A 27407-nucleotide genomic window follows, 5' to 3' on the forward strand; every position below is an offset into this window, starting at 1 on the left:
CTTATTGAATTTAATTTTTAGTTAATTATCTTGGAGTTTTAGTTAGGTAATCCTGCTGTCAGCTGTGAAAAATGATCTTTTGCTTTCTCTTTTGGGAAGTCTTTTTAAATGTATGTACATTTGATGGGGGTATATAATTAATTTCTCAACCATTCTACTAACTGTGAATATTTAGATTGTTTTCAGCTGGAATGAAAAATCACCCATTTCTCTGTTCCTCTGATTGTCATGTCCTTGAGGGCTATTATTAAGAGGGCAACCTTAATGCATATACCCATGTTTGTGTCACAGAACACTACACTGTGCATTACGGAAAATGGGTTTTAAATGAACATTTCTTGGCTTTAGAAAATTGCCACTTTCATTGAAGATCCAAGGAATACTTTTTCCTTTCTGATTATAAACAGTCTGCCTTAAAAGAAGCATAAATTTAGGCACACTGAACATGCTAAAGTGAACAGTCCGAAATGGCGAGTAGGGTCACTGTACCACACAGCTCATCTTCACTGATATAGCATGAGCTACATTATGGCATTTGTATGGCTGTGACTGACACAGTATTTACAATGTTATAATCTGTGCACATGAGCAGATTACAATCTAAACTCACACTTCTCAACTTCTGTGATTTGTATCAACTGAGAACTCAGGAAGTGTGATGTTAAAAAGCTACAGTTTTCCAAAATGTTATACAGGAAGCATGTACTTTCTTTTTTCTACTTAGGTACATGTCATAAAAACCAATTCACATTTAGGAAAATTTTAGTATATTCTATCCTCTTATTGTGTTTCTGGAACAGTTTATGGAATATTATAAAACTTTCTTTCATCTCTAAAACACTAGTTTTCATAATACTTCTATTGTTTCATAGATCATTAATTCAGGAAATATTTATTCATTCAATAGCAGAAATTGTTGAGTGCCTACCATATGCCAATCATTGACCTATGTAGCAAAACCTGATTGATCAGCAGTAAAGAAGACTATAAAAGCTTTGACTTTATAGGGCTTATATTCTAGTGATGAAAACAGAAAATAAATAGAGCAAAGTCTGCACTGGAGAAAGAAAAAGGAATGTGGAAGATTATATTTTCCAAACATGGAGAATATATTTATATATACCATTACACATGTTCTTAAAATGTCACGTTCACCTCCTCCCTTGAAGCTGGGTTAACCTTTGTAATTCCCTCAACTAAGAGAATGCAGCAGAAGTGATACTCACTGACTTTCCAAGACTAGATCATAAATGGTGGTATGGCTTCTACATGGCTAACTCTCTCCCTCAGGACATTTGCCTTTGGAGCCTTGAGCCACCACGGAAGAATTCTGATTACCCTAAAGCCACCACGCTGGAGAGTCCCTACAGAGAAAAATGACTAAGGAGACCCATGTGTTCTAGTCCCCAGCTTCTTTAGTCTTCCCAGACCAGGTGCCAAACATGTAAGTGAAGGCTAAGAGATGATCCCAGCCATAGCCGCTGCATGAATGCAATATCATAAAACACCCAGAGACAGAACCACTTAGTTGAACCATTTTCAAATTCCTGACCTCACAGAAACTGTGAGAAATAATAGTTATTGCTGTTTTAAGCAACTAAGCTTTGGTGTAACTGCTTACATAGTCATACCAACTGGAAGAAGCAGAGTAAAGGAATATTGAGGGATAGGTGGAGGTTAGATTTTACATTGATATTGAACGTAGGCTTCTCTAAGGTTTTAAAATTTGAGCAGAGAAAGAAAATGTGGCACAGATACACCATGGAATATTATGTAGTCATAAAAAAGAATGAGTTCATGTCCTTTGCAGGGACATGGATGAAGCTGGAAACCATTATTCACAGAAAACAAACATAGGAGCAGAAAACCAAACACCGCATGTTCTCACTCATAACTGGGAGTTGAACAGTGAGAACATATGGACACAGGGAGGAGAACATCACACACTGGGACCTGTCGGGGGGTTGGGGGCAAGGGGAGGGATAGCATTAGGAGAAATACCTAATGTAGATGACAGGTTGATGGGTGCAGCAAACCACCATGGCACGTGTATACCTATGTAACAAACTTGCACGTTATGCACATGTATCCCAGAACTTAAAGTATAATAAAAAGAAATGAAAATGAAAAGAAAAATTAAGAAGGCCTGTATATATCCATGGAAAGAAAATTTCAAGCAGAGGGAGCAGCAAATAAAAACTTCCTGAGGCTGGAGATACTTGGCATATTAGACAATCAGCAAGGTGTGTTGCTGGTAGGAAGTAATCAGAAGAAAAGTGGGTGAGTGGATGGGAGAAGTCATGTCATACAGAGCCTTGGAGGCCCCTGAAAAGTCCTGGGATTTTGTTCTAGGTGTAATGGGAAGCTCTTGAAGGATTTTGAACAAGAGATTGAAGCTCTTAAAGACTGAAGCTCTTGGTTTTGAGCTCCGATTTATGTGTCAAAAGCACCCTTCTGTATGACTTCTTCCCCTGCACTCTCTTTCCCACTGATTTGGTCCAGCCACACTGGCCTTTTTTCTATGCCTTCAACATACAAAACTCTTTCCGGAGTTAGGTCTTTGAGACTACTGTTCCCTCTGCCAGCACCTGCCTCCTCATATCCTCAAATGGATGCTGAACCAAACATTCCTTGGTCTGTTTATCCAGCCTAAAATATCAGGCCACATCAGGTGACACTTCCAATCACATTTCCCTGTTTTTACTTGTTTATGGTGTGTTGCTCCTTCTCAAATATAAACTCCCTTGGCAAGAGAGACTGTGTCTCTCTTGCTTTTTGATACATGTACAGAAATATAGAACAGTGTTTGAAATAAAGTAAGTGCTCTACCAGTATTTGCTAGATAAATGCATGAACAACAATATCTTCTGTAGATATTATGAGAAGGAAGAAATACAAGGTATGAAAAGATATTGGCATGCACCATTAATTTAGAGAATTTTATTGTTTATTTTTTCTCCAATTTTTTTTGCTTTTTTTTGCTGGACTCTATTCTTATTAGCCTCATGCAATATAAGGAAAATATCTTCATTTGTTTGACTATACACATTTCACTTTTAATTATAAAATTATGTAAATATTTCTCTTATGAATAGATTCTAAACAAGAGAAAAACTTCAATAAATATTCATAGAGATTTTTAAATCTAAATATCTTTGGAAATATTTTAGGCCTAGTACTCCTCTACTATATTCCATGACATTTGTTAAAATTGGGTGAATCAAATACATATGGTGTCGGATTTTGTAAAACTCATTTTGATTTTAAGTGGTAAAAAGTACTCATTCAGTAAAAACAAACATCAACATTATATGAATTAAGCCTACAGTAGTAATGAGTTACGGCCTGACCCAACATTCATGTCTCTGCCCTTTGCTACCTCAGGTCCATACCTAAGATTATGTCAAAATCAATCTATTGTGTTAGAAATTGCCAGCACATCTACACTATCTTTAAAGGATCTCATTTGCAAGATCTTGAAGGTTTTGAGCTCTGATTTATGTGTCAATAGTACCTTTCTGTATGACTTTTTCCCCACACTCTCTTTCCCACTGATTTGGTCCAGCCACACTGGCCTTTTTTCCATTCCTTCAACATACAAAATTCCTTCCTGACTTAGAGTCAGGTAGGGTTTCATAGCGATGGGGTTTCACAAACATGGTTTATTTTACTCATAGTAAATTTCCAAGTTATCTGAATCAAACTTAAATTCTGTGAAATTCATATCATAAAAGATTATAAGCAAAAGAGGCTCTTGAGCCATCACAAATCCTTGGGAGCTTTCAAGATTTTCTCTGTCCTCCCACTAGCTCCTAGGTCAAGTGGTGGGCTTGCATTATTAGTTTTATTTTGAGTCCCTAGAACAAACAGTGAGCTTTCAGAGACAGCCCAGGATTTATAAACCAAAGTCCTGAATATCAACCCCAAAAAGGAACATTCGTGAGCATAACTCCACTAGCTTTCAAAGCAATTGAATAAAAACCAATAGTTTCTATCCTAACTTAAAGCTATCTATAGGAATATTTGGTTCATTGTTTGTTAGCTAGAAAAAGCTATAATTTTATTTTGTTATATACATCACATCCCATACTGAAAGTCTTCATTTTTTCAGGAAAAAAACGTTGTGTTACTCCACTACTGTACATGTTATAGATTATTTAGTGCCAAGCTCATCTTATAGTTTAGTATGAATAGCCTAACTGTAGTTTCAGTGCAATGGGCATTGAATGACAATGGAATGCATTGTTAATAAACACTTGTAAAAACACCTATCAAATGATTTGTTGACTTCATTGTCAGTTTTATGCAGATATGGAGTAAAGTTCATTCAGCTATGCTCAGGAAGTCATTTCTTTCCCTTAAAATATGTCTCCCACTTGCTTGATAATGACTAAAATTATATTTAGAAGAAAGCTTTTTATTGTAGCATTACTTAGAAATATCAAAATGCAAATAACTCTTGGAGAAATAAGACATTGACCTAAAGTTCCACAAAGGCATAAATTACTGACATCAAATCATTTATCGAAAGAAGTAGGAAGTGGCTGGGTGCAGTGGCTCACACGTGTAATCCAGCACTTTGGGAGGCCGAGGCAGGCGGATCATTTGAGGTCAGGAGTTCAAACCCAGCCTGGCCAACATGGTGAAACACCGTCTCTACTTAAAATACAAAAATTAGCTGGGCGTGGTGGTGGGCCCCTGTAATCCCAGCTACTCGGGAGCCTGAGGCAGGAGAATTGCTTGAGCCCAGGAGGCAGAGGTTGCAATGAGCTGAGACACACCACTGCACTCCAGCCTGGGCAACAGAGAGACACCCTGTCTCAAAGAAAAAAAAAAAAAAAAAAGCAGCAGCAGCAGCAGCAGCAGGAAGTCAGAAGAGGTCATGAGTACTTTAGTGCATGAAGGAGACAAGGGATACAGAAAAGGGAAGCTATTTTGCAAGGGACTAACCTCTCCCACTTTAAAATCTTGCCAAATTATTAAATTGGCCACACTGATGTAGAATAACTACTTCTCAAAACAAATAGTGTCTGAGTTAACCAAATTCTCTATATTTAAAAATTTTTAAGTTAGTTATTTCTTGATTTAAGTAAAGCCATATTTTTTACATTCAAAATTATATATGATCTTGACTTACACAGTTTTACCTTTCTTCATATGTACACAGTTTGTCGAAAACTGGTATAAAATTTTCAATTCACTTATGTAGTTTTAATAAATATAATGAACATAAATACATGTTTATTTATATTGCTCTTAATTCACATTGACACAAATACATGACTATGTACTTGTATTACTGTATGTTAATATACATGCATAGGACCTCCCCCAACTGAAAGGCTCCATAAAATACTAAATATTCATTACCTAATTGTATATTTACGCTTATTCCATGCAAGAAAACTCAACTGCTTTCCCTATTACCATTAGCTAAAACCCCCAATATAATTGCAGCAATTATCTTGGAAGGAAGGAAAGATACGAGAAAGGAACGATGGCTGATTGGCTACAAAATCAGAAATCAAAGAAACAAGATATATTTATATGTAAGAGGATAGAGTTCAAAACATATACAACAATATCTAATCTAAGCATACTGAAAGTCACTACTAACCTCACATGATTTAAATGAAAAAGTTATATTTATAAAGACCCTTACAATAATTTTGGCACACAATGGTGATGCAGTAGAATCAGTGCTGGATTTGGATTCACAGGAACTGGGTTCAGGTTCTGGCCCTACTCCTTGCTAATGATCTAAACACTTAAGCTCTCTATATTTCAGTTTCTTCATCTATAAATAAAAAGCCAAAAGAGATTAAGATAAGCTTAGATCTATTCCCAGTCTTACCACTTTCCAACTCAGTAACCTGGCAGAAACTGCTTAATATTTCTAGTTTCCTCTGACATAAAGGACTAACCACAGAACTTCCTTCACTAGGTTGTCACGAGGTTTCAGAGAGGAAATACATGTAACATGGTGACCATGGGTCTTGGTGGAAGGAAACGTTCAATAAATGCAATATATTATGCTATTGAAGGTCTGTGAGAAAAGCTGCCCTACTAACCTTAGAGTTTTCTTGTGAGGCTCAATCTCTAATAAGGTTTATAAAAACCTATTACACATGTAACTATTTTAAAACCCATTAGAGACTGACCATTAGGTCTATATTTGTTCATATTTAAGTTAATTTAACTGATAATAGAGTATTAATGCTCTGAACGTAGAAAATTTGAAAATGTGTTGTTAGCCATGCATGTTTGCAGACAAATCTGCTTGTGACTTAATTACCTTTACATGTTAGAAAAGGGAATATTAAGTTTAAAAATTCCAAATTAACTATTGTAAATGAAGCTTTATGTGTGACTTGAGCAGGAAAGACTGGCTTAAGGAGAGGCCCAAATATTAAGATTCCTTTTCCAACTAATAAACCTATCAATTCCAAATCCAAAGCATGAAAATTAAAATCAACCTGGGAATTTAATGTCAGGAATTTAGAAACATTTGCTGAAAATATCTCAATTAACCTATTTTTAAAATTTTATGTGATTATAAAATACATTGCTTTTATTAGATTATTTTAAAATCAAGCATTGCCTTTTCAAATTAGTTATTATTTTATACATCTATACCTATGCGATTTCAGAGAAAATATATACTTTAAGTTAAAAATCTAACCTTAAATATTTCAAAATGTTATATATTCTGCGAATTTTCTAAACTACGCTCAATTTCACAAAAAGATGTATTTGATATTTTATTTGACAGCTATCTCTATGTATGTTCTTTAAGGCCAAATTACTTTTAACATTAGAGACAGGGCCCAGATTTTCTGAACTGCTAACCAGTAGATGTTCCAAATAAATTTAGGTAAAAACATCACTGAAGATGTATGAAAATATCTAGCATTCTGTATGAATTAAACATTTGTGTAAGTTTAATGAATATATTAAATTACATATAGTATCTAATATATTCCAAGTGTTGAATGTCTTGAATTATTTTATTTGTATTTCTAGTTTTTAAATTTTTTATAAATCTCATTTTATCCTTCATAGCATGTTCTATTATTTTATTAGGCAATAAAATAGTAATACCTATTTAGGGAATAGAAATCTCTTGGTCCCATGGCATATCATTAGAATTTCTACACTACGGGTTTACGTCAACGAATGATAAATTTTTGGTTAAGATGTCCAACTGGCGTATTAAAGCCAATTGTCAAGATAATAACTTGGATGTTTCTCAGTATTCACATTTGTTTTGATTTCTCTGCCAAAATCATATCTTTATCTCTTAGGGGGAAATCACGTTAATGAAAATAAGCATATGTCTTCATGTCCAAAAGCCAGAACTCACAATGCAATGATAAAGGAAATTAGAGTGTATGTACATTTATAAGCATTATCATTGATGTACCTTGCTTCCACATCTCGTTTTTCCTTTGGCTTTTTTAAGAGGCTGTGTTTTTGTGAGTGTACTCTGAGTGAGTCAGCTCAAGGCAGCTGCTCTATTTCCCTGAAGTTACAAATCCAGGAAGCAGTGGGCACTGGAAAGGGTAGCCATCAGAGGAGACCACTCAAATCATGCTTTGTAACTGCACTATATATGAAATATTGATAGTGTACGTAGCTCAGATATAGAAATATAAATAAGATTGTGGAAAATAAAGTCCATTTTCTCTTAAGTGTATTTATTAATGTTTTCTCAAAAATGCCCTGGAAATGAAATAAAACATACAGATTTGTATGATTAATTCTAAGTAGCCGACTATTCTACTCATTGTAAGACGAAACCCTAATGTACCACTGACCATTGTTATAAGCCACTACAACTTGCTATTGTAACTATATTTCATTAGATAAACCAGATTACAAGATTCTTAAGGGCAGGGACTGAGATTTGTTTGGGTAGTCCAACCCAGGGTTTAAAATTAGGACTCAGCTTTGTACATCAAACTATAAAAGGAACAAGGGATGCCTAAATTATGGGTGGATTTTGTTTTTTACATTTTGGGTTATTTTATTTTGAACATTAAAATCAAACTTTAACCTTATTTTAATCAAAGACATGTAATCTTTATGTTCTTGACAAATTAAACATTGGAAACAGTTCTTTTAGAAATTTTTTCATTAAAAAAAAGATGTCTCAATTTATCTTTCAAGGTCAGTCTATATTACACTCCAGATACTCGTGAAAAATTTTTGTGAATTATAATGTGAGATTTATAATTTAACTGAAATGCTCCTCTTAATAGGGTTTATTTTTAATAGGATGTAGACTAAAACTATATGGCAATTGAGCAGAGCATTATGAAGCACCATATGGGCTTCTAAACTGAGAAGATGATACACATGGGTCCTGCCAACTCTTCCTCTCTGTCTCTCCTTCCCCACCTGCCAGTCTCCCTCCACATCCTGAATTCTGTCATGATACTGAATGTCTTTGGTGAAAAATTACTTAAGTAGTGGTCTCTGTATTTTTCAACTAACTTCTCTCAGTAATAAGCGGGAGAAAATAAAAAGAATCCTAACCTTCTTAAAAATAAGTGACCTGGTTCAAGTTGCAGGACTATCAACACATAAACTTTCCCAAATGAGGTTAAGAGGTGACCAAGCAATTAATGACCTGACCATAACTGGCAACCAAGACTGGGTGATAAACAGATACTACTGAAATTAAAGCAGGGCAACTTGCTCAGAGTAGCAGCAGGACTAGCCCTGACAGATAGTGGTAAACAAAAGTAACTGAAGTACAATACAGCTGTCTGGTTTCCCTCCTCTGTTTATGGTCAAGTTTTAGTATCTTTTCTACAGCATGCTTTCTTTTGCTGCTTTTGCTTCCTTCTGCTGTCCAAACTTAGACTTTTGAGTCTAGATGAGTTTAAGTCACAAGGAAAAAGTTGTCTAAAATATTCATAAAAACATGGGATTTGCGACATACCATCAGCTCAGAGAGCTAAACATGTGGCACCTGCTCTGGTGACAAGAAATCAAGGTCAGCCTAAAGGAAAGTGATGTCGTGGAGGGAGAATTTGTTTGAAATATTCTTTTCCACTCACCTTCCCAATCCCTCCTCCTTCCTCTCATTTGAATGAGGAAGCTGCCCATTAAAATGTAGTATGCATAGCATCATTTCAAAACTTTATCATTACAGTTACTGGCCTTGCTTTTCTGCCTCAATTTGTCTGTTTTTCTTGATTCTCTCCACATTGGCTTCTCTGATGCTTCCACTTGCCTTCCCCTTTTTTCCTGTCTCATCTTTCTGGTTCATCTCCTTCTTTATTTATCTCCTTCTCATGTGATGGAAAGAAACAAAGAGGTAAAATTACTGTAAAAGTTGTGATGAGGATGAAAAGGAATAAACAGTACAATAATCACGTCTCATTTTATCATTTACTATTTGTGTAATTATTATTTTTATAATAATTAAATAAATACCGGTCTTACTGGAAGTGTGCTTCTTTTTATCCTTTAAATATGCCCCTTTAGAGCTTAGTTATTAGATGTGCCATGTGTTTTCTTAGTTCATAGCCATTGTATTCACTAGGAAAATTCAAAAAGGAAAGACAGACACAAGTGTAAGAATAGCAGACAGAATGAAGGAAGAAACCGGATACTACTCCCTGTCTCTGCTGTGGCTGGCTTCTCTGATAATGGCTGCACCTTCTTCATGGCTCCGGATCCCACTGGACAATCCCATCCCCTGTGGTCCCAGCTTCTCCCAAGCAGCCCCTTCCCTGGTCCTAGACCCCATCCCATGGGCTCCAGTGACACACTCAAGCACTAGGAATAGTAGCAGCTCCCTGCACTTGCTGTCCTCTGAGTTGTTGCCCTCTTCCCTGCTCAATGTCTTCTTTCTTACATTTCCAGTGTAACAAATTCTCTCTAATAAATTCCTTCCATTTGAAATATCCAGAGTGGTTTCTATTTTTTTAATAACTCTGATGGATACAAATACTATAGTGGAAAAGACATGAGATGAGAAAGCCTGATTTCATGTCTTAACTGTGACTAAGTAGCTAGAAAGTTCTGGTCAGGTCATTCAACCTAGGGTTCATAACATTGCTTTATGGCTCAGAGCTCAAAGTTTAAAGTGAAAGCTCTCTAACTCACCTTATGAACAGACCTGTCATATTAAAACTCTCTGTTCCTCTGTAAAACATACTGACTGACTTCCGCAGCACAGTGAAAGGCCAAATCTGTGATCTTTTTTTCCAGGAGTTTATACTTCTGTTTCTACACTGTAATTTATGTTCTTACCAGCAGTCAGTTATATTTATTCCAAAATCTATTCATGCCAGTTGTTAGTATAATTACATAATGTAATTAGTAAGTGACAGAGGCCAAACTTGTTTAGTGACTTTTATCATACAGAGTTTTAACAGGACTTTTACTATATAGAGAAGCAAGACGAAAGTGACCTTTTCAAGTACTATAGAGTTAGTGGAGAATAACCCATTGCTCCCTTCATCCCCTCTGTGGCTGAGGAAAGTTATTTGAATTGGTTCTCCAGCTCTGGTCTTTCAACCAAAAGTGTCTCCCCTTGTTACTGAAGCAAGTGTTGGTAATCATCTCTTGCCTGAAAGTGGCAGAGTTCCTGATAAGCAAAATACCAAGAAGAAGCAGGAGAGAAGGGGCAGATCAGGAGCATGAAGTGCCAAGAGTCCAGCCTGCATTCCCATTGTGCTGTTGCTAGGATGCACCAGGGTGTCTGATACACACCTAGACAAAGGAGAAGGTAGCAAAGTTAAAACCATTTTGCTTATATCCATTCCAAGAGACCACTCACTGGATGGATGTACCCCAAGAGCAAGGCATTCTTGGTGGTCCATCTGCTGTGGGAGGAAAGAAGGTAAAGATAAAGCTGAGACTAAGATGGATACCCCCTATCAGAGGGCTGTGCATCAAAAGGCCCCTATAAGGCCCTGTGAGGAAGAAACAACTGGGGAAGGGTGATAGCATTTGAAAGCCACGTGGATAACGAAGCATCGATCACTCACAAAAGAACAGCAACTTCATCACCACCCATGAGGAGTGGTTCTCATCCAAGAACAAGAGTTACAATCAACCAGAGATTCCAGCCAACTTGCTGTGTGTTGTTGCCCTGTTGCTGGTTCCTCAAAGGGCAGATCCTTTCATTCCCTCTTCTTCCTTGCCAAACCAATACCAAAGGAACAAGTCTGGAGAACAAGAAAGGACTCACCTAAATGAAACATTTTATTAACTCTAAATGACAGGGTGTTGTAGAATTGAACTGAAATAATCTTAAGGAAACTTACTACTACAGAGCAGAAGATATGGTTAACTTGAAAGAACTACCGCTTAAAGGACAATAGAAGTTATTAAAAAGTTCAATCATTTCCTGTTTTTACCTCCAAGTTGCTATTTCATCAAAACAGTTACTTTCACATTATTTTTTATGGAATCAAAAAAATGATTAAGAGGCACTCGCAGCTAACTGAAGTTAGTGCTCCTTCAGTAGATGAACTCACTTCACAATTTTTTAAAAATAAAATTGAAAGTATATTAGTGATTATTAGGGGTAAATACATCTAAAAATAGGATTTAACAAAAAAGAGCCTTCATTAACAGCCCTAGTTAATAACTGCATTTGCAAAATACAAAAAGAGGCATTTGCACATCCTGGGTGCTGGGTTTCCATCTCGTTGTTGGGTTCCTGTTCTAAACGATCAGCCTACCCTTTCTGATCTAGCACCCTTTTGCTGTCCATATGTGTCTAGCAGAACTGTCATCTCCTAAAATAAATCTACCCCCACAAAAAAGAGAACCAAAGAGAATTCTTAGGAAACCAACCAAAGTTGATGTGTTTTAACCCTCCATCTTATGCCTTCCTGCCTTTGATGATGAGCATAAGATATTTTCTTGATGAAAAGACTCCAGACGGGAACTAATTAATCAACAACATCAGAATTTACTTCGTGTAAGTTGTTTTTATTAATCAGGCCAGGTTAACCAACAGTACTCAGTAAATACTAATTAAAACACGTAAGCTATGCAGACACTTGACACATTCTTCATATTGCATAGGAAGTGTACATAGGCAAATATCCTTAAAAAAATAAATCTACATTAATTTACACTCATGCAGACTAGGCTGATGCCTTTGTAATGTAATTTGGCAGTTACCAGAAGGCCCATTCTGACCAAAAATCTCTCAGAAATGTCCTGTGAAAGAGCCAGAAATTTCTATGACTAGAATAAATACTAATATATTTATCAATTATTACTCTTAATGGCATCATGTGAATTAATTGATAAAGTAATTATTTCCCAGTTCTCTGAGAGGTTAGTACCTAGGACAAGTAAGTTTTGAAGAAAAAAGTTAAATAGCCATTTTTATTGCAACAATATCGAGAAACCGAGAAGTAGGGTCTGAGAGAGATGTGTAGATATGGGAATTGCTTACCCTAAAATAAAATCACAATTTTTCCTGGGACTGGAATTCGGTACCATTTAATTCCTATCACAAGTTTAAAATAAACATCTCCTTTCCCAAGTTTGTGCTTTTTCCCAAGGAACTGGAAGATGGAAAAAGATTTGCTTTTATTCTCATCTTAAGTCAGTGAACATAATATTTGCTCAGACACCAGAGGTGAAATAGTGGACAGCAGATCAGCGCCTAAAGAAGCCTGTGCTCCAGATTCAGCTGTTACTAACAGGAAACAGCTGGTTTTGCCTTTTTTCCCAAGACCTCCTGAATAGTTCCCTGACTTTCAATTTTTGTTTTTAAAGTACCTGAGCCAAAACAACGGCAAGCTTGATTTTTAAAATAGGATCAGTGACAAATGCTGAAATGCCAAGTCGAAACGCACAGGATACGACCAAGCAAAATGCAAGAAGGAATTTGGAAGGCAGATTAGGGGAATGTGGATCCCAATCTGTGCCTGACAACTGCTCTCAATAAACTGTGCCGAGGTCAAAGAAACATTTGGGAGTTTATTCAAAAACACACACAGACCAAGGAGACAGATGTTGCTTTTCCACAGATTTTTAAGAATTTTTTTCTTTTTTAAATAAGGAGGCTAGAGCACTTCCCAAAATTATGGATTTCTACCATTCTTTGTGGGTGAAATTTTTTTCTCCCATTGCCTAAACCCTTATCTGGGGTAGGTTAGGTCCCTTTGGTAATTCCCTAGTTCATGCAACACTAGTATATTTTCCCCACTTGGAACCAGATTCCACTCATGGTTCTGCATTCCCTCAGATAGGTCATGCTAAGGTCAAACAGCAATTCCACAATGGAAAAACTAACCACTGCATGTCCTCTAAATGTGTGCAGACCAGTCCTAAAGAATGTTCCATGTGGATAATCAATTAAGTGTTTTTGATAATCACAATTTGTAAGACTAACAGGAAGCAGAGATGTGTTTAAGACGTTAAGTCCAACTAATAAAGCTTAGAGTATGCAGTGAAGGTAAATGTATATTAGTATGTCTACATCATAAAAGAAATTAGTATTTATAAACTACCTTGAAGTTCTCAAGTATAATTCACTTTGGATTATAGAAGTTTTGAATCCCTCAATCATCAGTGTTTCCATTTCCCTTGGAAAAAAATCACTTTTATGGAGAAAATATTTCAAAAAATATTTGAGATATATTTGAATAGCCAAAAAATCTTGAAAAAAAATAACAAGCACAATCGATTTCTATTGTATGTTTCATAGAAGATAAAGTTAAAGTCTACTTTAACTTGCAAACCAGAATTACATTTCTATTAATTTAGATTTTGTCTCTTTCAAATTACAAGTATTGATTATGCAAAAAGGCACAAAACCAATAATTCTAAAAGAACATAGGAAATTAAAAAGTCATGAGTTACACATAAATCAGGAGTTAATGGTAATATGATCAGCAATATAGTATTGTATTATGCATACAATGTATAGCATACTGAAGAAGGAAAGAGTGAATTAGGAAATATGATTTGCAGATCTCTGGAAAATATCTCCAAATTTGAACAAATTGTGTACTTAAATAGGAAACAAATGCCTTTTTCTGTCTAGATTATATTTTGTTACAAATCATTCACTATAAGTAAAGGCAAAACTGGGGAACTCTCTTCCAATTTAAATAGACATGGAATACAGAAGACAGAAGCAACGTTATTATTCTAAGTACATATTTTTTTCATTCCTTCACCAAGTTATTAGGGTTCTTTCAATGAGATAGTGTTTTTTGACATATTTGTGTGTGTATATGTTTATATTACTTATAGGCAGGGTTATTAAATAGTTTTTACTATCTGTATTGTTTAATTCCGTTTTATAAATAGTAACATTTGGTTAAGGTAAATTGATATACAAATGAAATCAGGCAGAAAATCTGATTATTCTCAATTTAGCTATTATCTTTATGTCTTACTTAGCTTTTCCCTATGACATTTTTATTTTCACCTTCATAGTCATTCAAAGTTATTAGATTTTTCTAGCCATCAATGAAGAAAAAGAGGAACATTTTCTCTTGGAGATTCCTAGTAAAGAAGTAGCAAATTTCTGACCCCAGATATCCAAAATAATCAAGACCGGCATTAGAATCCAGGTTCTACCTCTGTTTAGCCTACTAGAGAATTCTTCCTATAAATAAAGAAAGTAAATGTGAGAATGACACGTAACTAGTTGAATTTGTCTTTTCCCAGTCCACCAAAAATTCCTTGAACTCTAAACAAAGGTGTTAAATACCATGAAATAAATAATTAATTAGTTTCAAACTTAGTCTGGAATAGATTAATTCACAGGGCACTTCGCTAGCCTTTCTATTTGGTTATTATAGCTGTAATAAAACCCCATTCTCCAGGGAAATCATGCTCTGGGCAACTATTATACTTCTCTGGCACAGATCATCAGAATTCAGGGCAATTCCAGCCAAGCCAGACTCTTTGTTAGCCTTAGTCTACTACTAAGTTCTGAAATACTGGTAAAGCAAGTACTGGTGATTTTAAGACCTTTAATTCCGTTCTACTGAAGGAAAAAAGGAATAATATGTTAATGAACAATTACCACACTCCAGTCACAGTTCTAGGTGCATTAGACACATTATTGTATTATTCAGGATGGCCTCACTGTTATAACAGACAATCCAATAGTTTTCATGCCTTAACAATAGGATTCTATACCTCTGTGCCAGGTAAAAGATCAATGAGTGTGTTTGGTGGGCAGCTATCAGGAGTTGACTCAGGAATCCAGAATTGTTTCCATCTTGTGGTTCCACTATCCTGTAGAGAGCATGAGAGTCTCCTGTTGGATCTTCCGTGTCCATATGGCAAATGGAGGAAAAAGGAGCACAGAGGCAAGACCTCAAAATGGTATGTAAGTTCTGTTCACATTCCTTTAACCAGAAACAAAGCACAAGGATATACCAAACAGGAAGGGAGCCTGGAAATATAGTCTACCAGTGTACCCAGGAAACAAAGAAACAGATTTGGAGAATAACTGGCCAATGTTTCCTACAATCAGCAAATACAAAAAAAAAAAAAAAAAATCCCTGACCTTTAGGAACTTACATTCTGTCTGGGGGAAACAAATGACTAGAAAGAGGCATAATAAATTATAAATTGCATAATCTATTATAAAATAATAGCTACAATTGGGGGGTGCAAAGAAAGCTCAGAGCAAGGTAAAAGGGAGAGGTATCTTTTGAAAATAGCTATAGGTGGCTGTGGCAGGGTAGAAGATGGATCACTGTTGAAGAGTCAATCAAAGGAATGAGAGGCCAATTATTGGAGGAATCATCTTTGCCAATAATGGGATAATGTTGGAGAGAGTGATGGTGATCCAGAAGCTAAAATTGGAGCGAAGTGGGGGCTTGGGGTTGTCCCATGAGTAAGCTGATAACAGTAATAGAGAAAAGCAGTGGGTGCCGTGGAATTTGGAATTTTACAGGAAAGAAAAAGCATGATCTGAAAGCAGCAATGAGGAGAGAAGACAATGCCTACTCCCAACTTCAGGTCCAGCTATGAAAGAGTTGTGGAATTAAAAGCAGCCACCACTTCAGAGGGCTGCAGAGAAGGAATGCCCTCTTGTGAGAGACCAGTTCCCCTTAGAAAGCATTCTTATAGAAAGAATGTCAATGATATCAGGATTTTAGGAAATCTGGCACTTTCTGTCGTGACCGGTATGAACAGAGATAAGTGGCATACTGAGATTTGTCCTGGTGGAGTCAGGCTGAAATGGTGGCAAGCCTACAAGTGTCCAGGACAGTAAGGAGTGAGGATTGGCAACTCACTCTTGACCCCTGCTAAAAAATCAAGGTAGATAGAAGGCTTAGGATTAGGTTTTCTTAAACTCAGTTCTTGACTTCAATCTGGACCTCTTTCAAGAAGGGTGAGTTTATGCCAAACACAGTGTCTATTTCTATACCCAGAGAAGCTAGAGATTACTCTGGATAAACAGGTAAAAGTCACAGGGGTGTGTGGTCTTGATCTAGAATGTGGCCACTTTTTGACTTCCAATGATCACTACCAGCCAGCCATCACATACAACTCTTTGAAACCTTTAAAAAATATTTTAAAAGATATGCTATTTGTTTTACTATTTCATTTTTATCACATAATGAACCCAAATATTCCCATTACCTCTCCAATAAGTCATATTGGGCCTGAGTATCACTTCAGTTTTTCACATATAATGCCTTTCCAAACCTATAACATATCTTTCCAGGGCTCTCAAAAACAGGGCGAAAAATAGATTCTAAAGAAAGCATGTTAGCATAAGCAACTCCCCAAATTTTCAGCTCTTCCTTCACATGCTCTTCCTTGACACAGCATTCAGCTAGTCATTCAACAAGGAATTGTGAGCAGCTATTGTACTGGGAACTGCAGTAGGCAATTGTTTGTAAAACAAAAGCTACACAAAGTTTTTTTTTTTTTTGAAACAGAGTGTCGCTCTGTCACCCAGGCTGGAGGGTGGTGGCGTGATCTCGGCTCACTGCAACTGAGAGACAGGACTAGCTGGATTTCCTGGGCCAACTAAGAATCCCTAAGCCTAGCTGGGAAGGTGACCGCATCCACCTTTAAACACGGGGCTTGCAACTTAGCTCACGCCAACCAATCAGAGCGCTCACTAAAATTCTAATTAGGCAAAAACAGGAGGTAAAGAAATAGCCAATCATCTGTTGCCTGAGAGCACAGTGGGAGGGACAAGGATCGGGATATAAACCCAGGCATTCGAGCCAGCAATGGCTACCCCCTTTGGACCCCCTCCCTTTGTATGGGAGCTCTGTTTTCACTCTATTTCACTCTATTAAATCTTGCAACTGCACTCTTCTGGTCCATGTTTGTTAAGGCTTGAGCTGAGCTTTCGCTCGCCATCCACCACAGCTGTTTGCCGCCCTCGCAGACCCACTGCTGACTCCCATCTCTCCAGATCCAGCAGGGTGTCCGCTGTGCTTCTGATCCAGCGAGGGGCTCATTGCCACTCCTGATCCGGGCTAAAGGCTTGCCATTGTTCCTGCACGGCTAAGTGCCTGGGTTCATCCTAATCGAGCTAAACACTGGTCACTGGATTCCACGGTTCTCTTCCATGACCCACGGCTTCTAACAGAGCTATTACACTCACCGCATGGCCCAAGATTCCATTCCTTGGAATCCGTGAGGCCAAGAACCCCAGGTCAGAGAACACGAGGCTTGCCACCATCTTGGAAGCGGCCCACCACCATCTTGGAAGTGGCTCGCCACCATCTTGGGAGCTCTGTGAGCAAGGACCCCCCAGTAACACAACCTCTGCCTCCCAGGTTCAAGTGATTCTCCTGCCTCAGCCTCCTGAGTAGCTGGGATTACAGGTGCATACCACTACACCGGCTGATATTTGTATTTTTAGTAGAGACAGGGTTTCACCATGTTGGCTGGGCTGGTCTCGAGCTCCTGACCTCAGGTGATCCACCTGCCTCGGTCTCCCAAAGTGCTGGGATTACAGGCATGAACCACCATGCCTGGCATACAAAGATTTTTTTAAATAAAATGTTGTCATTCTCCTTGAGGAGCTAACTCATAGTTGGGAGCATGTGGAGATATGATTACAGTTCAAGGTGTTAAAACAAAAATATGTACCAAATGCACTGGAGGAATTGTGAAAAGAATGATTAACTTGCCTGGGAGGAGTTGAGAGACTTCTCACAGGAGGTTTCATTTAAACTGGAACTGAAAGTATGAGTAGGCATTTTCTAGATGGAAAATGAGAAGACAAGCATTCAGTCAGAGGTACAAATGCACACACAGAAGTGCAGAGCAATCTGCATGACAGAGTTATGTATATCTCTATAACAGATTTAGGGGCTATAAAGAATCCCCGTATGTCTGGAATGGTGGGTGCATGCCGAAAAGTATCAGGAGACTTTAGACAGTCAAGGCCAAAGCCTTGAGCAATGAAGTAAAAAACTGACAATGGAAATCATCACAGACTGTTTTAGGCAGGGGGGTTACGGGATCAGGTTTGTATTTCAGTAGATAACTCAACTTTATAGTGGAGAGTTTATTACAAGGCACAAAACTCCAGGCAGGTAGACCAGTAGAGAAAGGACTATAATACTTAGATGAGACATGAGGGCCTGAAGGAAGGCATCTCTCAAAGGAGTCACACCATTTTCCTTTGACTAAATTTAACCTACAATTCAAAGAGATCATTTGTTTGGAAACCAAATTTTCTAAACTATTTCATATTCCATTTTAGTGCTTTAAATTAAAACTAATTTTAAATCCATCTTTGATGAAACTCCAGTCACGATTCCCCTTCTGAAGTCTAAAGGTACATAAAAATACATTTCTTACTGATATAAACATAGAATCACATATTCTCAGGGCTTGAAAGTTTTACTTCACTTGGTTTACCATCCATCTGATGTTGGAAGCCTTTCTAAGCTCTCCTTGCCAAGCCATCTTCTGGACCAGGCTTGATCATCTCCAGGAATGAAGTATCTAGTGAGGTGGTGAAGGTGTGGGTTCTGAAACTAAGCAGACCTAGATTTGAGTTCCTATTTCATCGCTTCTACTTGTGTGAACTTTGGCGAGTTAGTTAACTTTTTTCTCAAAGCTTCATAATCTGTAAAATGAATATAATATTATTTAACTCATAGAGTTATACGAAGGAAATAATGCATGCACAGCCTTCAAAAATGTTTTATAATGTTATCATTATTTTTAGTCATGTCATTATTATTATTAGTTTCCAAGGCATTCATCTTCTAATGTTGGATCGCTACCTTAGAAATGTCTTCATTCTGCCAGTTCATAGAAAAATATGGTTTCATAATATAATTTAGCAAAATAAAGTCAGTATTTCCTTAGCTGTAATTCACCATAAAATTTGGAGGAAACTCTTTGAAAAGGATTTGCACAATCTCATCGATATCTTCTCAGGATTTCAAGACATCATTTCAAAAGTGTAAACAGAGAAATAGTTGAAATATTGAATCTATAAAGCCCTGTCAGTAATATCTGTCTCATAATACTCATATAAACTAAAGAGATGTGAACAAACGTAATCTGTTACCTGACATCACTCCTGGGCAATGACTCAAATGGCAAATTTAATTACAGTAGCACTCACAGTAAACATTCCCTGACTTCAGAGCTTTCTGTTGACAGAGGCACTCTAGACAATAAATAGAATCTTAACCAAAAAAGGATTTTATGAAGCTTTTCTTAAATTCACAACAGCTTTCCATGCTACCTGAGTTAATTACATCATTCAAACACATTGTCGGTGAATGTTTTTGTCAAGATACTCCGAGCGTTTGATAATAGAAGTAAGATAACAGAATCAAGATTTCAGGAGCTACAATAAAATAACTTCTAATCGGTGTGGATGCCACCTGCCATAACTAGTAAATCCTGATATATGTAAATGAACCTCTTTTTTCATGTAAATTAACCAATTCTTTTTTTAAATGTCTTTTATGTTATAGTGCAGTGAAAAACGTCAACAATCTTAAAAATCACATAACCCTTTCTTCACATTTAAGAATATGTACTAAGAATGCATAATTTTACACTGAGAAAATTTTGCCCAGAACATGTTCTCAGAAAATGTTTGAAATGTCATTATTAGTTATCAGGAATTTTTTAAGATAATATTCTTTAAGAATGTCATTGTTGGCTGGGCGTGGTGGGTCACGCCTATAATACCAGCACTTTGGGAGGCTGAGGCAGGCGAATCACCTGAGGTCAGGAGTTGGAGACCAGCCTGGCCAACATGATGAAACCCGTGTCTCTACTAAAAATACAAAAATTAGCCAGATATGGTGGCAGGCACCTGCGATCCCGGCTACTCAGGAGGCTGAGGCAGGAGAATCGCTTGGACCCGGGAGGCAGAGGTTGCAGTAAGCCGAGATGTCGCCACTGCACTCCAGCCTGGAGACAGAGGGAAACTCCATCTCAAAAAAAAAAAAAAAAAAAAAAGAGTGGCATTCTTTTGACTTAAGATAATCATAATCTACTCTTGGATGGATAATTAGAACTGTGTGCATTGGTGAATTGAAGAGGGAAACAAAAAAACTCATTGGAAGAAAATCAACAATAAAAATGAAGGGAGTGATGTACATAAGATCTGACAAAAGAAAATCAGAACTGACCATATTGAAATTATTTGAGATGGTAGCTACAAACATGGAGCAAGAAAAACCTTTGGAAATAACTATTTAAACCATCTAAAATTTCCCACCAAAGATCCACCAAAGAAAATATGGCAATGAGGCTGAGATCTGAAAGATAATTTGGCTGTTGGGGTGGTGAGAGAGGAAGAGAGAGCCACAGGCAGCCAGGATATCGTGACTTTTCAGCTTACTTGTAAGCAGTTAAATTGGTTTACAAATTATTCTATATAACGTTAACTAAACTTATTCTCAGAAAATGCACAAGTGTCTTAAAAATACTCCTATAAATAAATTAAATATTAAAGACAGTGTAATAATGATGCAAGCACCAGCAAACAATCAGAAAACAAGGAAGCTAACCCTCCTGTTAGGAAATGTTCCTCAATGGCCATACTGGGAATTGAAAGCAATGAGTCCAATGAGCCCTTTAAACTTTTTGAAATTATGGAGACTATAAAATAAATTTACATGAACTTTCATTTATGATGAATGCACTGCCCTAATTTTATTTCTTAAAATATTGTCTAATGTGCTTCAGAAGCCATAACTAGAAATATGACATTTTAAAATATTTTCATGCCATCTTCATCTCAGCCTTTTCAATTTCTATTTCTCCATTTATTTTATAATATATTAGGTACTTCATATAGTAAGCCTGGTACTTAAACACTAGGACCATAGTACATGTATATTGTTAACGAACAAATAAATATTGGTGATGCAGTGAATACACATTTTCACTGAAAGCTGAATGGTAGAATTGATATTTACCCAAAGCCAAGTATTATCATCATGGAGAGAACACCTGGAATTAGAATAAACAAGGCTGGGCACGGTGGCTCATGCCTGTAATCCCAGCACTTTGGGAGGCCGAGGCGGGTGGATCACCTGAGGTCAGGAGTTCAAGACCTGCCTGGCCAACATGGAAAACCCTGTCTCTACTAAAAATACAAAAATTAGCCGGGAGAATCACTTGATCCCAAGTGGTGGAGGTTGCAGTGAGTGGAGATTGCGCCACTGCACTCCAGCCTGGGTGACAGAGTGACTGTGTATCAAAAACAAACAAAAAAAGAATACATTAAATTTTATGAAAAATATTTATTTCAGATCATTAAAAATTCTAGTGCTTCCTTTTCTAAATTTTTATATTATTGTCTGAATATAATTTCTCTGCACTGTCATCTCTAGATTATTTCGGCAATCACTGTTTATAGATTCTGGCCCATTTAAAAATGTCTCTAGGCTGGCACAGTGGCTCACACCTGTAATCTTAGCACTTTGGGAGGCCAAGGTGGGCAGATCGCTTGAGCCTAGGAGTTCAAGACCAGCCTGGGGAACATGATGAGACCCCATCTATACAAAAAATACAAAACTAAGCCAGGTATGGTGTCATGCACTGGTAGTCCCAGCTACTTGGGAGGCTGAGGTGGGAAGATGGCTTGAACCCGGGAGGCAAAGATTTCAGTGAGCCAAAATCGTGCCACTGCACTCTAGCCTAGGCAACAGAGCAAGACCCTATCTCAAAAAAATAATAATAAAATAAAAATAAATAAATAAAATAAAAAAGTATCTAAATGTCTCCATGCACAGAAGAATATTATTCAGAAAACAACTTTTAGTAGCGTATTTCCTAGAGAGAATTTTATAAAACATCCATAGCTTGAGCAAATCTTACAAATCTTTCATCATCAACTACTGAAAGTAGCTGGCAGCTATAGCAATCATAAGTTTTCTCTTGAAATTTTAACTGCCATAGCCACAAAACTTTAAGAACTTTTCTTTATAAATTGTTATAAAATCTGTTATTTCAAAGTTTAATTAGTAAGTACAAAATATGTTTGGGGTAATCCATTCTTCTCCTAACATAGTTCTTCATATTCTTATAACAGTTTGAGTTGAAAATAATTTATCATTGATGTATATCATTTTGTAGGATTTTCTTCCCTGTAAATTTTGAGAAGATAAGTTTGGCATCCTTCTGTTATTTCATTCTCACTGGATGTGCAGGATTCTCAAAGAAACACTACAACAGTTTGACAACTCTTTTTTTTTTAATAAGGCAAGTACACCAAAAGAGTCTACAAATATTTGAATTATGATATAATCTAATATATATTATGGCATTAAGATTTAAGATTAACATTGTCACAAAAAATAAGTTGATCTTCCCAAATTTATGTAATATTCTCATTTAATATACATATTAATGGCTACTCCATATCTCTGTTTAGCCCTTTGACAGTCTGTAATAATATAAAATAAAACAAAATTAAAGCTTTTACAATCATTATTTTACTTCTAGCATAATATGCTACAGCCATAATGGCCTTTAATCTATGTAAAACCAGGACTGCTACAAGAAGTGAAAGGTACAAGATCATGTCAGTTTTTTCCTTTCAACAAATATATAGTCAACTGCAATTTTAAAACATCTGACAATGGAAACTGTAAAAGTGAAACAGCTAACAGTTCTTTCATAGTGCATGACAAGAGTGATTTATAAAAGCCATGCCAAAGATAAAGGATTTGCAAAAATAATAAATGTGCTTTCCATTTCTCAATAAATCATAGTGTACAGTATTTAAACTGTCAGTACTCAAATCATGCAGTCTTCCATAAAAGAAAATGTACTCTTCCTCCTAGCTCTGTTTGGGAAAGAAATGTCTGCAGATCAGAATGTGGGCTTGAATCAATGTCAACATTTATTCAATCTCAGTGATTCCAAAAGGATGTTGAGGAACGTTTTTTCTCCTCCTTGCCAGGAAACGTATTCTTTGATCATCGCTAATATCAAAGCCTAAGCCTAAATCCAAAGGGAAAACAAAATAGTGATTTTAAAGGACTTACTGTTCTCAAACTTTGAGAATACCTCAACCAAAGAGAGCTTTTCAAATCATATCACCTTAATTTATCTTGACTCCTTATATTTGCCCAGTGATCAGTTTTTTAAAAAACCATTATAACATTAAAAATTAAAGGCTGAATAAGTGAAAAGGTGAGACAAAAACCTAATGCAAAATTTCCAAAGTTAACTTTGAAAAGAAGTAAAGGCTGCAGATCTGGAATCCACAGAACAAGGGAGACTGATATAAAGTGAAATCAGGAATAAGCAGTGGCTAGATTATACAGAGGTCTGTAAACTATGGTAAGAAGCTTGGATTTTATCCTAGGTTAAATTAGAAGCCATGGGAGAGTGTTTTTAAAACAGAAAAGATATAATCATGATTTTAAACCATCACTCTGACCACAAAACATCCATCAGCACAGCTAAAATTACAAATAGTGACAACAGTAAATGCTGACAAGGGTATAGAGCAACCAGAATTCTCTGACATTGCTTGTATAAACGTAAATGGATAAAATCACTTTGAAAACTACTTTACGGTACCTACTAAAGCTGAACATAGGTATACCCCATGGCCCAGCAATTCTCTCCTACATATATTTCCAGTACAAATGTGTACATATGTTCAATAACAAGACACTTAATAGAATGCTTGTTATACCATTATTCAAATAGCATCAAACTGAAAACTACCCAAATGCTCATCAACAGTGCAATAAAGTGTATCATATTCACACAATGAAGCACTATATGTACAGCAATCAGAATTAATCATTTACAACTAAACAAAACAGGATGACTCGCACAAGTATCATCGAGCAAAAGCCAGTTACAAAAGAATGCTTTGAATGAATCCATTTAAATTTTTAAAAAACAGGCAAAGCTAACCCATATTTGTAAGAGACAGGATAAGGGTTACCCTCAGTGTGGGTAGGGAGCAGCCAGTGACTGGAAGGTAGTTTGTGGGGGAAGAGAAGCATTAAACACATTTTCTTGGTGGCAGAGGGATGGATGAAGAAGAGATAGGGATTCTTTTTTTTTATATATATACTTTAAGTTTTAGGGTACATGTGCACAATGTGCAGGTTAGTTACATATGTATACATGTGCCATGCTGGTGTACTGCACCCATTAACTCATCATTTAGCATTATGTATATTTCCTAATGCTATCCCTCTCCCCTCCCCCCACCCCACAACAGTCACCAGAGTGTGATGTTCCCCTTCCTGTGTCCGTGTGTTCTCATTGTTCAATTCCCACCTATGAGTGAGAATATGCGGTGTTTGGTTTTTTGTCCTTGCGATAGTTTACTGAGAATGACGATTTCCAATTTCATCCATGTCCCTACAAAGGACATGAACTCATCATTTTTTATGGCTGCATAGTATTCCATGGTGTATATGTGCCACATTTTCTTAATCCAGTCTATCATTGTTGGACATTTGGGTTGGTTCCAAATCTTTGCTATTGTGAATAGTGCCGTAATAAACATACGTGTGCATGTGTCTTTATAGCAGCATGATTTATAGTCCTTTGGGTATATACCCAGTAATGGGATGGCTGGGTCAAATGGTATTTCTAGTTCTAGATCCCTGAGGAATCACCACACTGACTTCCACAATGGTTGAACTAGTTTACAGTCCCACCAACAGTGTAAAAGTGTTCCTATTTCTCCACATCCTCTCCAGCATTTGTTGTTTCCTGACTTTTTAATGATTGCCATTCTAACTAGTGTGAGATGGTATCTCATTGTGGTTTTGATTTGCATTTCTCTGATGGCCAGTGATGGTGAGCATTTTTTCATGTGTTTTTTGGCTGCATAAATGTCTTCTTTTGAGAAGTGTCTGTTCATGTCCTTCGCCCACTTTTTGATGGGGTTGTTTTTTTCTTGTAAATTTGTTTGAGTTCATTGTAGATTCTGGATATTAGCCCTTGGTCAGATGAGTTGGTTGCGAAAATTTTCTCCCATTTTGTAGGTTGCCTGTTCACTCTGATGGTAGTTTCTTTTGCTGTGCAGAAGCTCTTTAGTTTAATTAGATCCCATTTGTCAATTTTGTCTTTTGTTGCCATTGCTTTTGGTGTTTTAGAAATGAAGTCCTTGCCCATGCCTATGTCCTGAATGGTAATGCCTAGGTTTTCTTCTAGGGTTTTTATGGTTTTATGTCTAATGTTTAAGTCTTTATCCATCTTGAATTAATTTTTCTATAAGGTGTAAGGAAGGGATCCAGTTTCAGCTTTCCACATATGGCTAGCCAGTCTTCCCAGCACCATTTATTAAATAGGGAATCCTTTCCCCATTGCTTGTTTTTCTCAGGTTTGTCAAAGATCAGATGGTTGTAGATATGCGGCATTATTTCTGAGGGCTCTGTTCTGTTCCATTGGTCTATATATCTGTTTTGGTACCAGTACCATGCTGTTTTGGTTACTGTAGCCTTGTAGTATAGTTTGAAGTCAGGCAGCATGATGCCTCCAGCTTTGTTCTTTTGGCTTAGGATTGACTTGGCGATGCGGGCTCTTTTTTGGTTCCATATGAACTTTAAAGTAGTTTTTTCCAATTCTGTGAAGAAAGTCATTGGTAGCTTGATGGGAATGCTATTGAATCTATAAATTACCTTGGGCAGTATGGCCATTTTCACGATATTGATTCTTCCTACCCATGAGCATGGAATGTTCTTCCATTTGTTTGTATCCTCTTTTATTTCATTGAGCAGTGGTTTGTAGTTCTCCTTGAAGAGGTCCTTCATATCCCTTGCAAGTTGGATTCCTAGGTATTTTATTCTCTTTGAAGCAATTGTGAATGGGAGTTCACTCATGATTTGGCTCTCTGTCTGTTATTCGTGTATAAGAATGCTTGTGATTTTTGTACATTGATTTTGTATCCTGAGACTTTGCTGAAGTTGCTTATCAGCTTAAGGAGATTTTGGGCTGAGACAATGGGGTTTTCTGGATATACAATCATGTCGTCTGCAAACAGGGACAATTTGACTTCCTCTTTTCCTAATTGAATACCCTTTATTTCCTTCTCCTGCCTGATTGCTCTGGCCAGAACTTCCAACACTATGTTGAATAGGAGTGGTGAGAGAGGGCATCCCTGTCTTGTGCCAGTTTTCAAAGGGAATGCTTCCAGTTTTTGCCCATTCAGTATTATATTGGCTGTGGGTTTGTCATAGATAGCTCTTATTATGTTGAGATATGTCCCATCAATACCTAATTTATTGAGAGTTTTTAGCATGAAGGGTTGTTGAATTTTGTCAAAGGCCTTTTCTGCATCTATTGAGATAATCATGTGGTTTTTGTCTTTGGTTCTGTTTATATGCTGCATTACATTTATTGATTTGCATATATTGAACCAGCCTTGCATCCCAGGGATGAAGCCCACTTGATCATGGTGGATAAGCTTTTTGATGTGCTGCTGGATTCGGTTTGCCAGTATTTTATTGAGGATTTTTGCATCAATGTTCATCAAGGATATTGGTCTAAAATTCTCTTTTTTGGTTGTGTCTCTGCCTGGCTTTGGTATCAGGATGATGCTGGCCTTATAAAATGAGTTAGCGAGGATTCCCTCTTTTTCTATTGATTGGAATAGTTTCAGAAGGAATGGTACCACTTCCTCCTTGTACCTCTGGTAGAATTCGGCTGTGAATCCATCTGGTCCTGGACTCTTTTTGGTTGGTAAGCTATTGATTATTGCCACAATTTCAGAGCCTGTTATTGGTCTATTCAGAGATTCAACTTCTTCCTGGTTTAGTCTTGGGAGTATGTATATGTCGAGGAATTTATCCATTTCTTCTAGATTTTCTAGTTTATTTGCGTAGAGGTGTTTGTAGTATTCTCTGATGGTAGTTTGAATATCTGTGGGATCGGTGGTGATATCCCCTTTATCATTTTTTATTGTGTCTATTTGATTCTTTGCTCTTTCCTTCTTTATTAGTCTTGCTAGTGCTCCATCA

The 27407-nt window shown here is 36.8% G+C and overlaps 1 protein-coding gene across 1 annotated transcript in view; it reads right to left on the reverse strand.

Moving 5' to 3' along the window:
* Positions 1-18113: 18113 nt before the first annotated feature.
* Positions 18114-27407, reverse strand: part of LOC134728705 (uncharacterized) — a 54839-nt gene continuing 45545 nt past the window's right edge. Inside the window, exon 2 of the mRNA XM_063595231.1 lies at positions 18114-18185. The gene's annotated coding sequence lies outside the window, so the exon portion shown is untranslated. The remainder of the gene's footprint in view (positions 18186-27407) is intronic.

The sequence above is a fragment of the Pan paniscus genome, chromosome 13 (genome assembly GCF_029289425.2).
Source record: "Pan paniscus chromosome 13, NHGRI_mPanPan1-v2.0_pri, whole genome shotgun sequence".
In the NCBI taxonomy this organism is placed as follows: domain Eukaryota; kingdom Metazoa; phylum Chordata; class Mammalia; order Primates; family Hominidae; genus Pan; species Pan paniscus.